The sequence below is a fragment of the Neovison vison genome, chromosome 1, assembly GCF_020171115.1.
Source record: "Neovison vison isolate M4711 chromosome 1, ASM_NN_V1, whole genome shotgun sequence".
NCBI lineage: Eukaryota > Metazoa > Chordata > Mammalia > Carnivora > Mustelidae > Neogale > Neogale vison.
Window position 1 is genome coordinate 64,996,710 of NC_058091.1, and position 15,680 is coordinate 65,012,389.

At 40.4% G+C, this 15,680-nt stretch overlaps 1 protein-coding gene across 4 annotated transcripts in view; it reads left to right on the forward strand.

Moving 5' to 3' along the window:
• MAP3K5 (mitogen-activated protein kinase kinase kinase 5) overlaps positions 1-15,680 on the forward strand; it is a 236,180-nt gene that overhangs the window by 66,856 nt on the left and 153,644 nt on the right. The gene's annotated exons all lie outside the window — the stretch shown is intronic.

Sequence of the window (15,680 nt, forward strand, 5' to 3'; positions counted from 1 at the left end):
GGGGGGTAGCAAAAAGAATGAAATGCACTCACCAGGGCTAGAAGTCATGAGAAGATTGGGCTGAACAAGGGTCCCCAAAGAGAGGAACAAATTCTCTGTTCAGTTATTCTGAGAAGCAAAGTTGTAAAGTGACATCAGAAATTCCTGAACTTTTAACATCCCTGAAATACTCGGTAAGAACATTAGTGGAAAGTTTTGCATTTGCTAGTTGCTTCTCAGAAGCAGGAGACAATTGGGTAAACACATTGCAGGAATAGGACTTTGAACTGCCTTCTTTAGAAAGTGGGAAAAAATGAAATGTGTGAGAATGACAGATTTTTACAAGCTCGAGACTGTTTTTTTTAAATCCATCAGTTGAAACCAATGATAAATGGGGGAAAAGAAACCTTTTTTAAAAACAAACAAAAAAATCTAGACTCTGAAATACGTATTAAGAGCAATATATTCTAAATCTATCTAAAGATGACACATGTTCTTGTTGAAAAAGTAATTTGACAAGTTGTTTTTAACAACAAAAATACTTAAATGCATCATGGACCTTCATCACTGAGAACTCGTTCTTTGCAGCACCTAACGGACACATAATTACTGTGCTGCAGAGGTCCATAGGGAATGTTTCAGAGCCATTCTGTATTGGCTAATGAAAAATTGGAAGGACAGTGGGCTGCAACTTTCCTGAATCAGTAGGGTATAGAAAGAAGGGAACCACATTTTATCTCTACTTTCTGTTTCGATGAGTATGTTGGGGCATGTGTGTTCATATATTGACTGGTTGTTTGCATGTTTATAGTTGGAAGAGGATGAATTTGAAAGGGGCATCAGTGCATGGTTCACCAACACAGTTGCTCATCCAGAGCATTCTCGGGTAACTCCGTAAACACCAGATGGAGGGGTGCTGCAGAGCACACTGCCCTGGGGCCCTCTGTGAGGAACCTTCTTCCCTGACCTCTGATTTCTGGCCTTCTTCACCCTGTCACCTGGACAAGACAGACATAAGTGACAGATTCTAAATTCAATTCATGGTAATCGAAACCAGACTTCATGTGGTAGGCAGGTCTTATAGGAGGTCATGTATAAGCTCAGCCTTTTGGAAGACGAGTGAGCATTCTGTAGGTGCTGCAGAGGGCCGTCTGGCTACATGACAATGGTCCTGAGACCCCAAAGTTGAGATTCACATTAGAGAGTACCCCCTGCCAACCTGAAGTCATGGAATGATATTTTCTCTGGTGACCTTAACATATACCTTAGTGGGGCCCCCATAATTAACTCAATTTTAGTATTTTATAACTTTTTAACTACATTATATGGTTTGCTTTATATTCTACTTTTATTTCCTAAGACCAATAATTTGCCTGTGACTGTATATGGAAGATATCAAGCAAAACCTCTTCCATGGCTGTATCTTTCCTCCTTAATTATAAATAAGTATGTATATAGGTGTCCAAGAGCCTTAATTGGTATTGATCTATTTAAAGCTGTTCTACCGTATTCTGTACCTTTTCTTTGGAAGTTCCTCATTTTTGACCACAGCTTTTTCTTTAAAGAGTTTATTTATTTATTTGAGACAGAGAGAGAGACAGAAGTGCAAGCTATGGGCAGGAACAGAGGGAGAGGGACAAGTAGATTCCATGCTCAGCAGGGAGCTTGAAGTAGAGGCTCAACCCCACAACCCTGAGATCAGGACCCTGAGATCACAACCTGAGGCGAAATCAAGAGTGGGATGCTTAACTGACTAGCCACTCAGGTGCCCTTGACCATAGTTTCTACAAATACCTACTTCAGTCTATAACTTCCTTAAATTTGCCTTCAACTTTAAGCTCTTAATCTCAAGTATTTTTATTGCTATATGCCAAGTGTTAAATTCTCTAACTTCACTTTCATTTTTGAAAAAAGACATGTTGATATCAGGTAGTCTTTTATATATTTTCCCAGATTTTGTTTGCCCTATGCCTTTTCTTTGCATATATTTTATAAAGAATCCCATCCTACTTTTTTCTTTTTTCCCAAAGAAAATTTTCAACTTCAGCTTTCTCTAAGTAAACATTTGTGTGAACGCACGTAAATTCCCATACTTGGGATTCGTGATGGATAGTTGCAGGGTCCAGGTGTGGATATTTAGCGGTAAATATTAACATTTTTGCAAGTGCCTTCTTTTTTTGGACTACACGTCAGGAAGCTTATCAGCTAAGATCTTCATGCCTGATGCAGAAAGGAGGGCGAAGCTGGGGAGGGCCGTGAAATGGGTAGCAGCATTGCGCGCACAGTACTGACACGTCCGCGCTCGCAACTCTGTGCATGCTTCAGGAAATACAGCTTTATTTGGGATTTCTCAGTCGGGACAGAAAATGGAAATGTGTTTCTTTCAGAAACTTGGCATTTTGAAATCTTTTAGATCATGGTGAGAGATGTGATTGCCTGAAAAGATATATTTGATAGATACGGGTGTTTTGTTTTGTTTTGTTTTGTTTTTTTAATGTAACAGTATGTGCCATGCTGGCTAAAGTTTTTTTCATTGTGGGCTTAAAACATTTCTTTTATCCTGTTTATGGGTTTACAGTCTGGCTGTGCTTCAGAATGTGGTCCCTGTGCCAGCAATATGGGTGTCATGGGTGCATGTGGGAAAGGTGGTCTCATCATTCCCTCCTTCCACAACTGCATCAAAATCTGTTGTTTTACACAATTGCCTGGTGATTCGTGTACACAGTTAATTTGAGAACACTGGTCTGCACTCTTCAACAGTGACGATAGGTAGATTTTTTTCTCCCTTTCTTGGGTACTAGAACCCTATATGTTTTCTGTAGGAATGGGCCACTCCTTTCTATTAGGGTAGTTAGTACAATGCATACCTCTTTCAATTTTATATGTAGGATTCTTTCCGTGGTGTTCAGTGCTTCGCTGGACAATTTGTTCTAAGGAGACCATTGAGCCAATATCTTTAGGGAATAGTGTTTGGGAACTCCTAAATTTCTAACTAGATTGCAATTAAAGTTGTAATTAACAGCTCACAGTCAGATGTTTTATTATAGTTTAGATTATCTTCTCCTATGTGTATCATTTTTCATAGACCTGTAAATGAACATATTTGTATTTTTCGGCCCACCCAAAATTTTATGCTTTTACATTTGATTCCCTTATACATGTTTTTTTATAATACAGACCTAGGCCATAAATGTGCTTGTATTTACCATGGAAGGTACTTGTTCTGTTGGTGAAGTCAAGAATTTAAATCTAAATTTTATTGGAGTTTTATTGGGATACTAGCTGAGCCTTAGCAGAGGTGTAGAAAATGCCTACAGATGAGGCTTTATGAAATTGATGACATTTCACTATTCATTTCTTCTTCTAAAATTTTTTATTTTTTGAGTAGGTAATAATATATAAGATTGAGAGTTTAAAAGTTACAAGAATATATAGTCACCCTTTTACCCTTGTCTTATTACCACCTGATTATTCTCTCTAGACTCAGTCTATGATACTAACTTCTGTATGCTTTAGATAAATTCTTTAATGCATAAGCAGTTCTCTGGAATGCATGTCTTTTTACAGTTGATGATAGCAGACTTTACTTTTCTGCATGTCTTTTTTTGTTATTTCACTTACTGTATTTTGGAGAGAGAAAAGAGAATTTAAATACTAAATCATTTTAAGTAGCTGATAATCCTCCAAAGTGTGTCTAGAACCTATTTATACCTTACCATCATTACGTTGTCTCCCAGCTGAAACTTCATCTCACACCTGCACCTCTGCAGTTACCACCCAATCTGTTTCTCTGCTTCTACCCTCCCCTGCATCCAGGCTCTGCTCCCCACGCAGCTGGCATGATTCACTACAAACTCAAGTCCCACCAGCAGACTATCCAGGATCAGCCCAGGTTTGGCAAGAAGAAATGTTAGCGGTCAACCCAATTTTGTTATTAACTTGGAATCTGACTAAGAACTTACTGGACTGTCCTTGAAATTACCTAGATTAAATAACCTCCTATAAAAAAAGGACGGATTATACATGCCTTTATTGAAAATACCATTGCAAAACAGCACACGCAGATTTGACCTCTTTCTCAAGGGTGGGTGTGCTCTTTTTCTCTGCGTGTAGCTGGAAAGCATGGAGCAAAGAAGCCATAGAAACACGCAGAACACCTGCAGGAAAACTGAGACCTTGGCAAGAGCCAAGCTCATGAATAAAGGGATTTTATCTCCAAAGTCCTCCTTGTGTATAGGGTGTTGTGATTTTCACGGACAGGACTGTAGGTATTCTGGGAGTCAAGGCACCTCTATACTCCTAGATCAGAGACCAGGGTGGGGGAAGGCATGCAGGAAGAGAAAGAATTCCCACCACCTTCCCTTTCTCCCTACATCGCTCACAATCAGAGAGCTGGCTGGCCTTTCATTTAACTGTGTGCCTGTATAAAATCTCTTTTTTTTTTAGGCCACAAGTGTTATTTCATTATTGAAAAGTGTGTTCATGAGTTGCGTGTGGGAAGTCGAAATCACAAGGAAACCAGTTTTGGGCCCCCAAGTGTGTGTGTTTTGGTGAAATACACGATTATAACTAACTGTAATGAGTCCTTTTTTAAAAAAATAATTTGACATAAGAAAAAGGAAAAGGAGTCCCTATTCAACCAATTTAAAGAAACTTTTCTAACAGATGCAAAAGCTCCAATTAAATTGCTCAAAAATAAAAATATTTAATAACTGCCAAGTGTATGGCAGCTGCTGCCCCGTCAGCATTCTGAACAGGAAAAATTGGGTTCCAACCAAACACTGCTTACACTGGTCTTCATTATAAGAATCATTTATTTCCACTATTATGCAAATTAGTGTTTCTTGCCAGAATTTGTAAGGAGCACAATAATGGGTCAAAATGCTGAAAGAAGCAGTCTGTGCTTTGTTTCTGGACAAGTTGCAGGGTTGATAAATGAGTGAACATCTTTGAATCAGCTGCCAAATTAGCAATTCTCAGCCCTATTGAAAATTAGAACCACCTGATTCTAAAAATCCTAATGCCCACACCACACCCCCTTCCCAGTAAATCAGGATCTCTGCAATGGATTTTCAGGTTCAGTTTGGTTTAGGAGCTCCTAGGTGATTACAACCTGTAGCCAAGGCTGTGAGTCATCCTTTCAATGACTAGACCTGGGAGCTGTACTTCATCCAACCAGGCTCCAGGTGTGGGCTTGGTTAGTGCTGTGCAGGGTGTGGATTGCCAAGCACACTGGGGCTGATGGGATTGAAGGGATCTGTTTTCTGCTCCCAGAGTGGAGCTGCCAAGTTCCAGGCGTGGTGGCATGGACCAGCTTCTTCTTCCAGCACAATCTCAGGGTGTCCAGGGGAGCACGATGGCTTCTGCCCAAAGACCCTCTTTATAAACTCTGACATCATGAACACAGCCTTTTTGGAGGGAGGGACATCCAGGATTCTTTTTTTTTTTTTATTGACTTTAGTTTTTAGACAGTTTTAGGTTCACAGCAAAATAGAGAAGGTACGGAGGTGTCCCATATGCCCCCTGCTTCCACGCAAGCACAGCCTCCCCTATAATCAGAATCCCCTACCAGAGTGGCACGTTTGTTCAATTGATGAACCTACATTGACCCATCATCACTCAAAATCTGTAGTCAATCCATAGTTAACATTAGAGCTCAGATATTGTACATTCTGAGAGTTTTGAGAAAAGTATAATGACACATATCCGCAATTACATTATTGTGCAAAGTATTTCCAGTGCCCCCCAAATCCTCTGTGCTCTGCCTGTTCCTCCCTCTCCTCCCAAACTCCTGACAACCACTGACCTGTTAACTTTCTCCGTAATTTTGTCATATAGCTGGAATCATACAGTATGCATTTTTTTTTCCCAAACTGGCTTCTTTCACTAGTAATATGCATTTAAGGTCCCTGCATGTCTCCTTATGGCCTGCCAGCTCATTTCTTTTTAGTGCCAAATAGTATTCAGTTGTCTGGATGTACCACAGTTTATTTATGCATTTACCTGCTGAAAACATCTTGGTTGGTTCCAAGTTTTTGACAATTATTAATAAAGTTGCTGCAGACATTTGTGTACAGGTTTTTGTGTAGACACAAGTTTCAGGTTCTTTGGTTAAATACCAGGGAGCATGATTGCTGGATCATAGGGTAAGAGTATCTTTAGTTTCCTATGAAACTGCCAAAATTCTTCCAAAGTGGCTGTACTTCCAAACTGTGGAAGTTTGCATTTCTGCAGCAGTGTTGCCCTGCATCCTCGCCAGCATTTGGTGTTGTCTGTGTTTTGAATTTCAGCCATTCTAATGGGTAGGTAGTGGTATCTCACTGCTGTAGTGTGCAATTCCCTAGTGACATATGGTTTTAAACATCTTTTCATATGCTTACTTGCCATCTGTTCATCTTTTTTGGTGAGGTGCCTATTCGGATTTTTTGCCCATTTTTTAGACTGGCTGTGTATTTCCTCATTTTTGAGCTTGCACTCTTTGTATATTTGGGGAAACTGTCCTTCATCAGGTATGCCTTTTACAAATATTTTCTTTTGGTCTGTGGCTTATCTTTTCATTCTCTTAGCAGTGTCTTTCACAGAGCAGAAGTTTTTAATTTTAATGAAGTCCAGCTTATCAATTATTTCTATCATGTTATATCTAAAAAGTCATTGCTATATCCAAGGTCATCCAGATTTTCCCCTGTGTTACCTTTTAGTAGTTTTATAATGTTGCATTTTACATTTAGGTCTGTGATCCATTTTGAGTTAGTTTTTGTGAAGGACATAAGGTCTATATCTAGATGCTTTTTTTTTTTTTTTTTTTTTTTGCATGTGAATATGCAGTTTGTTCTAGCACTGTTTGGTGAAAAGGCTATCTTTGCATTGTATTGCCTTTGCTCCTTTGTCATAGATCCATGACTGTATTCATGTGGGTCTGTTTCTGGGTCCTCCATCCGTTCCATCAGTCTATTTGTCTGTTCTTTCACCAATATCACATTGTCTTGGTTGCTGTTCCTTTATGGTAGGTCTTAAAGTCGGGTATTGTCAGACCTCCAACTTTGCTCTTCTTTAATATTGTTTGGATATCCTTGGTCTTTTTGCCTCTCATACAAACTTTGGAATCAGTTTTTCTCCATGAAATAACTTTCCAGGATCTTAATTGGGATTCCATTAAGTCTATAGGTCAAGTTAGAAAGAACTGATACCTTGACAATAGTGAGTCTTCCTATTCATGAACATGGACTATCTCTCTATTTACTTCTTTGACTTTCATCAGTTTTATACTTTTCCTCATATAGATCTTATACACATTTTGTTATATTTATACCTAAGTGTTTCATTTTGGGGATCCTAATGTAGGTGGTAATAATGTGTTTTTAATTATACATCCCACTTTTTCACTGCTGGTGTATAAGAAAGCAATTGATGTTTGTATGTTAACCCTGAATCCTATAACCTTGCTGTCACCCCTTATAAGTTCTAAGGATTGTTTTGTTGATTCTTTCAAGTTTTCTGTGTAGACAATCATGTCATCTGTGAAAAAAGACAATTTTATTTCTTCCTTCCCAATCAGTATACCTCTTATTTCCTTTTCTTATTCTGTTAGTTAGGTCTTCTAGTATTATGTTGAAAAGAGTGATGAAGATGCCCTGTTTCTGATCTTAGCAGGAAAGATTTTTGTTTGTCACCACTAAGTATGATGCTAGCTATAGGTGTAGGGATTTTGTGAATGTTTGAGCACTGATTTTTAGTATCTTGATTCAACAGCAAATTGTGAACATTGTATTTGAGCTTCACCGCATGCAAAGTTAGAAATTAGAAGTGGTTATGATAGGAACATTATATATAAATTGCTGTTTTGCCTGCATATCATATAAGTGTGTGCATGCATGTAGGTTTGTGTATATACGATAATTGTATAGGGAAAAGCTTTGAAGTAAATAAACCAGGTGAGAAATATTAATAAAAGATCATTTAAATTTGTATAACAATTTACTGCACTGATACTGAGTGCAGGTAGGGGGTAGATACACTATTTGTTTTGAGAATTGACAACACTGAAATTTTTATCACTTACCTAGGTGTAGTCTTATAGTCTATAAGTTGAGTAAAGAGGGTGATGTTGCTGGATTTCTGTTGATTGTCCATTTGGCTTTAACCAAGACAGCCTTATTTATAGAAAGGCAAGTGTACATTTTATAATGAGTTGTGATGAAAAATCATGGGATGGGAATTCAACATGATAAAGTAAATAGCAGTTCTAGGAATGAAAAAAAAACACCATTTTATTATTTATGGTAGAGAATAAATACAGAGCAAGAGAGGGAACACAAGCACGGGGAGCTGAAGAGGAAGAAGCAGTTTCCCTGCTGAGCAGGCAGCCCAACATGGGGCTTGATCCCAGGGTGCCGGGATCATGACCTGAGCCGAAGGCAGATGCCCAACAATTGAGCCACTCAGGCACCCCAAAAATCACATTTTAATTTAACTCTTCCTTCTTTCCTTTTTTTTTTTCTTCTTTAAAGATTTCATTTATTTGAGAGAGAGAGAATGAGCAGTGGGGAGGGTAAAGGCAGAGAGAGAGAGAGAGAAGCAGACTCCATGCTGAGCAGGGAGCCCAATGTGGGGCTCAGGCCCAGGACCTGGAGATAATGACCCGAGCCAAAGGCAGACATTTAACCAACTGAGCCACCCAGGCACCCCAATTTAATTATTTCTAAGAAAAGTGAAAAGTGTGGCTCTTTTGTAGAGTGGTAAGAACTAAATAAATGGCAAAAAGTTGCTGCATTCTTCTGCAGCACTCAGGCTCCTTCTCACAAGTCTGGGAGGTTTAAGAAAACCCATATTCTAAAACCAAGCTAAAATTAATTCATAAAAATGAATTCAGAAACTGTAGTAAAAATGGCATCTGGGTTCATAGTGGTGAGAGTATGGATGATAGAATTTCAGGTAATTTTTCTATTCTATTGTTTGTTGGGGGGGGTCTCAATCTTGCTCTCTTTTTTTTTTTTAAAGATTTTATTTATTTATTTGGGAAAGAGAGAGAGAGAGAGTGTGTGTGTGTGTGTGTGTGTGTGTGAGAGAGAGAGAGAGAGAGAGAGAGAGAGAGAGAAGGAGTTGGTGGAGAGGGAGAAGCAAACTCCCTGTTATGCGGGGAGACCCAGGACTCTGGATCATGACCTGAGCAGAAGGCAAATGCTTAATCTACTGAGCCAGAGATGCTCCTCAATCTCCTAAAAAAAACACACAAAAAAACAAAAAACACATGGGAGAAGCAGTGGCTGGGGAGAATAATCTTTAGATTTGACTGCCTGGTTTCAACCAGTTCCCAAAGAGCATTTGGGACTTTCAGTCTAAGACCCAGGAGTCACATGGTCTCCTGCAAAACCAGCTCCGGCTAGTTGATGTCTGAAAGAAACTTGACCCTGGCATGGGTATTTTCAGTCAGAAATGGTGAGTAAACAGCAGAAACACAGAGGACAAACCTAAGCCCTTGGAGGAAGATGTAGATTCCAAAAAAGGGAAACCAGGATTGAAGGTAAAGGAGGGGCCAGGTAAAAAGAGGGAAATGCTTACACACACACACACGTATACACACAGAAAATGACCGAGGAAAAGGTGAAAACTCCCAGCAAAAATGAAATGCATTTAACTGGGAGGAGCAAGGAGTTAGAGTCTACCCCATGCCATTTGTAAAATGTCCTTCATTGCCTTGGCCTGGAATACTTGGAAAAAGCAGCTCTGTATCAGAAATCAATCTGGGGAATGCCGAGGGCTGAGGTCTTCATCTGGTGAGAGTCCCAGGGCCGAGCAGCAGAGGGGGATTCTTACTGAGATTTTTGGCAGCTGCAGTCCCCTTGCTGCCACTGCCCCATGGAAGGTGACAGAAGACTGCCCTTCCTGTTGCTCACAGTGACAGGGTGAAGGGGTCTCTATCAGAAATGACAGTGGGACGGTAGGCAGACTTTGGGACTGTTGGACGCCATCCAGGGCATATGTTGAGCTGGCTATTCTAGCACCTTCCGAGAGAGGGGCTTGTAGGTATTTACTCTGATCTGTCCCCTGTAGACTCCAAAAGAGTAACTCTAGATATGGGTTGTTTCCGTGTGGCCTAAGCCTTCTCTCAAAGATGCTCTTCAGCTAGAGATTTTGTCAAAGCAGCAGGAGGGTCTGTTGAGAAGAGTGAATTGTATGGATTGTATGAATTGTATGGGTTTCATTGTCTCCTGGTTACTAAACCAGAAAAGAACAGAAACCTACCTCTAAATTATTGACAGTTCTTTGTGGTGGAAATAAGGTGTGAGGGTAACTTCTAGTCCACAGTCCACTCTCTAATGATGACTATATTTATTAAGTGCTCGTTGTTCAATCCTTTATGTGACAGTGTCTATTATTATTGTCATTTGACAGAAATGGGCTTGGGGTGGAGGGTTTCAGGCCCTGGGCCCCCAGGAATGCTTGCTGCACAGCCGAAATGCAGACCTGGGCAGCCTACTTCAGGCAGCCACACCCAGATACATAACCAGCCGAGGAACACCCGGCTATTTGTAGTGCTAGTCAGTACTGACTACGGATGGGCCACATTTATCTCGATCTCCTTTTATCTGTGTGCCTCCCTCAGAGCCCATCACTTTGCCAGGGAGGCCCCACCAACAATCCTTTCTCACTGTCCCTGTCCAGATGTCCTGGATTTTGTCATCTCTCCTGGAGGTTTGATTTTCCTTTTTGTCTCTCCTGCTTCAGCAACATGAATTAAAAGCTGTCTTCTTACTCTCAAATGCCTCCTCAGCAGGGTTTTCTGTTCAGCTGTTAAGCACCTCCTGGCTTCTGGTAAACAGACCGACATATCCTTAGCTGTGGGCTTGGGAGAGGAGCTAGGGAAGGGATGTGTAAAACTCCCCTGGGACCCAGGAGTAGGGGAGATAGTAACGGGGCAGCCCGGCGGTACCTGAGGGAAGGGGGTGTGTTTAATAATACAATTTAGAATGTGTGAAAGCACAAGCAAAATGAAATATCTCCCTTCCTAGTAAGACAAATGTTTTTTACTGAAAAGCATTCCAAAGAAATGATTGTGCAATTTATTTCACTGCTTGTAAACTTCCTGCAGGAAGCCTGGATAGACAGAGTGATAAGCCTTTCCTCACTCGCAGGGAGATTGTACACATGTCCAATCTTAGGTGGTGGAACAGTTTTTCTGGTGGAGAGAAACTCCTCTATTATGCAGTGTCGGGCAGCCAGAAATGCCCTTCCTTCCCTGTCTGTGACCAGAAAGATAGCCTTTCTCAAGGCTTCCTTTGAAACTGTCGTTCCTGCAGGGCCTTCTCTGAGACCCCCATCGGAATTAATAACTCCTAGTTCTGTGCCCCTGTCAAAGATGTACATATATTTCATTTGACCTTGGACTTCTGCAGCTCACAGGCATTTAGAGATTATAAGCTCATCATGGGGTTGGTGTTGATTTCTTTGACCCATTCACAGTACCCTGTGTGGAACAGATAATAAATGATTGTTAAACAATTGTGAAAGCCAAGGAAGCATTTCCAGAATGCCTGATGGCTGGGATTGAAGCAAGGTTAAGAAACCCAAGCCTCCAGTGTGGTGTGATGAGAAGCTGTTGAAAGGCTCTAAGGAGGGCATAACTTCGTGGGGAGTATGGGGGGGAGGGGCTCCGCCACGTCCATTCCTCTCTGGTCTGTTGCTGTGTCTGTGGACCAGAATTGTCCCATTTTCACCATTGGAGGGCTGCCGAGGGGGGTCTGTTCTTCCCCATCTTCATCTCCATGTGACTGTCCTTTGAGGTGTACTGCCAGCTCCTGTTTTAAGTGATGTTTTTTATAATCACATGAATCTGTCACACTTAAACAAACCTTAACTTCCCTAGAGAGTTAAGCGAACTCCTAACATTTAATTTTAATTGGAAGGGGAAAAAAAAAAGGGATCCAGACTATTCCATTACAGTCAGTTAAGGTCAGCCACCCAAATCAGCAATAAAAGGCTCCTTTAACAATGAATTGTTCTAACTCCGGTAGGTCATCCTCAAGAAGGAAGCTTTAAAAACCCCCAAAATGAATTGTTGAACTCCAAGGCCATGTCAACGTGTAAGCCGTGTAGGGAAATCATTCCCGGCAGAGAATGATTGACACATCTGCTGTGCGAACAGCATCACAGATCCCCTTCGAAGAAGTTGTAGGAATCTGAACACGTTTTGACTAGATGCTGATTGTTTAAGTGTTGAACATAACTTTGAGGGAGTACAAAGGTCGGGAAAGCAGAGCATTCTGACTCAGATGCCTGGGCCTGCTGACCCTGAGAACCCAGGAGCACAGCGCAGCTCCCGGGCACTCACCCAAGCTTCTTAGATTCCGTTGGGTTTTTCAGTATCGGGGCTGACAGCCATCAACGCAAGGAAAAAAAAACCTTTTCAAACTGGCCTGCTCACTAGGGCGAGTAACTATTTCGGCCTAGCAAGTAGTGTGCAAGCTGGGTTTCTTTCATTTTACTACCTATATCCTTCCTGTAGCAGGAACAAGTTTAGTGTTATTGCTTGCAAGTAAATTGCCTATTAACATGAGGAGTAACACTCTTTGATAAAGGATAAATGTTTTGTGGGGCACCGTATGAAGAATTCACTTGTTAATTTTTATTTATTTTTTAAAAAGATTTTATTTATTTATTTGAGAGATAGAGAGCGAGAGATCTTGAACAGGGGGCAGGCAGAAGCAGATGGGCTCAGTCCCAGGACTCTGGGATCATGACCTGAGCCAAAGGCACACGCTTAACCTACCAAACCACCCAGGCACCCGATGGTTCATTTTTAACTTTCTAAACCATAAGGGTTCCTACCACAGTCTCTTATCACACACTTCAAGTAATTTCTTTCATATCATCAAAAATCTTGTCAGTTGTCAAATATTCTCATGAATGTTATGATTTTTTTTAAGTTTGTTTTAGTCAGAACCCAAATTAGGTATATACATGGTCATTGACAGTTCCTAAAGTCTTTACTATCTCTTTTCTTTTTTTTTTCCCCCAATTTATTTATTTTCAGAAAAACAGTATTCATTATTTTTTCACCACACCTAGTGCTCCATGCAAGCTGTGCCCTCTATAATACCCACCACCTGGTACCCCAACCTCCCACCCCCCCGCCACTTCAAACCCCTCAGACTGTTTTTCAGAGTCCATAGTCTCTCATGGTTCACCTCCCCTTCCAATTTACCCAAATTCCCTACTCCTCTCTAACTCCCCTTGTCCTCCATGCTATTGGTTATGCTCCACAGATGAGTGAAACCATATGATAATTGACTCTCTCTGCTTGACTGATTTCACTCAGCATAATCTCTTCCAGTCCCGTCCATGTTGCTACAAAAGTTGGATATTCGTCCTTTCTGATGGAGGCATAATACTCCATAGTGTATATGGACCACATCTTCCTTATCCATTCATCCGTTGAAGGGCATCTTGGTTCTTTCCATAGTTTGGCGACTGTGGCCATTGCTGCTATAAACATTGGGGTACAGATGGCCCTTCTTTTCACGACATCTGTATCTTTGGGGTAAATACCCAGGAGTGCAATTGCAGGGTCGTAGGGAAGCTCTATTTTTAATTTCTTGAGGAATCTCCACACTGTTCTCCAAAGAGGCTGCACCAACTTGCATTCCCACCAACAGTGTAAGAGGGTACCCCTTTCTCCACATCCTCTCCAACACATGTTGTTTCCTGTTTTGTTAATTTTGGCCATTCTAACTGGTGTAAGGTGATATCTCAATGTAGTTTTAATTTGAATCTCCCTGAGGGCTAATGATGATGAGCATTTTTTCATGTGTCTGATAGCCATTTGTATTTCTTGATTGGAGAAGTGTCTGTTCATATCTTCTGCCCATTTTTTGATGTGTTTGTCTGTTTCGTGTGGGTTGAGTTTGAGGAGTTCATTATAGATCCTGGATATCAACCTTTTGTCTGTACTGTCATTTGCAAATATCTTCTCCCATTCCGTGGGTTGCCTCTTTGTTTTTTTGACTGTTTCCTTTGCTGTGCAGAAGCTTTTGATTTTGATGAAGTCCCAGAAGTTTATTTTTGCTTTTGTTTCCTTTGCCTTTGGAGACGTATCTTGAAAGAAGTTGCTATGGCTGATATCAAAGAGATTACTGCCTATGTTCTCCTCTAAGATTCTGATAGATTCCTGTCTTACGTTGAGGTCTTTTATCCATTTTGAGTTGATCTTTGTGTACGGTGTAAGAGAATGGTCGAGTTTCATTCTTCTACATATAGCTGTCCAGTTTTTCCCAGCACCATTTATTGAAGAGACTTTTTTCCACTGTATATTTTTTCCTGTTTTGTCGAAGATTAATTGACCATAGAGTTGAGGGTCCATATCTGGGCTCTCTACTCTGTTCCACTGGTCTATGTGTCTGTTTTTATGCCAGTACCATGCTGTCTTGGTGATCACAGCTTTGTAATAAAGCTTGAAATCAGGTAAGGTGATGCCGCCAGCTTTATTTTTGTTTTTCAACATTTCCTTAGCGATTCGGGGTCTCTTCTGATTCCATACAAATTTTAGGATTATTTGCTCCAGCTCTTTGAAGAATGCCGGTGGAATTTTGATTGGAATGGCATTAAAAGTATAGATTGCTCTAGGCAGTATAGACATTTCAACAATGTTTATTCTTCCGATCCAAGAGCATGGAATGGTCTTCCATCTTTTTGTGTCTTCTTCAATTTCTTTCATGCGTGTTCTATAGTTCCTCAAGTATAGATCCTTTACCTCTTTAGTTAGGTTTATTCCCAGGTATCTTATGGTTCTTGGTGCTATAGTAAATGGAATCGATTCTCTAATTTCCCTTTCTGTATTTTCATTGTTAGTGTATAAGAAAGCCACTGTACTATCTCTTTTCTCCCTCTTTTTTGCTCTCCCATTCCCAGCGGTTTTGTGAGGAAATCTGATTATCTTTCCTGTAGACTTCTTCGTAATTCGAATTGTGTTGATTGTATCCCTGTACCACACTATTTTAGTAACTCCTATTGTTTATGTAGATATAACACATAACACATAACTCTTTCCCTAGAATGCAAAAAATCTCAGAACAACCTCAGACATGAATAAAATTGCCATGGTTTATGGCCATTTTTGCCAGAGAACATGGTCAGATCATGTTTCCAGTGTTCCCTGGCTACTCTCTGCTGTCTCTTTGTGGAAAAGTTGTAAATGTATAAAACAATTAGGAATAATAGGTCACTCAGGAAGCACATCAGTGAAGCACAGTCAGATTCTCTTCAAAAATTACCACAAATCAACTCTTGCAACCATATACAACCTGACACAACTTAATACAAGTGCCAATTAAAAGAGGCAGGTTATTGGGTCCAGTTGGCAAGGGGGACTCTTGTGCAAGATTCTGATACAAAGGGCTATTTGCTGTGTGCTTGAGAATTTCACTGAGACAAGAATGAAGACTGCTTTGCTGATTGAGAGATGCTTCTCCCCTGAAATGGCATTTATCCTTAACCACAGTAAAAGCTATATTAAACTTTAAAAGAGCCTGTCCCAAATTTCAGGAATAGCTTTCTCAGCATCTGAGAAAATAGATTGATTAGTTAAGAACTGAAATTTGTTACATAAAATGAGTTTATACAGATCTAAATTTATGATTATAGACTCTTCAACCCAGTATACCTTTAGGAAATGTAATAATTTCGGAGAGAAAAATAGTTTTCAGTGG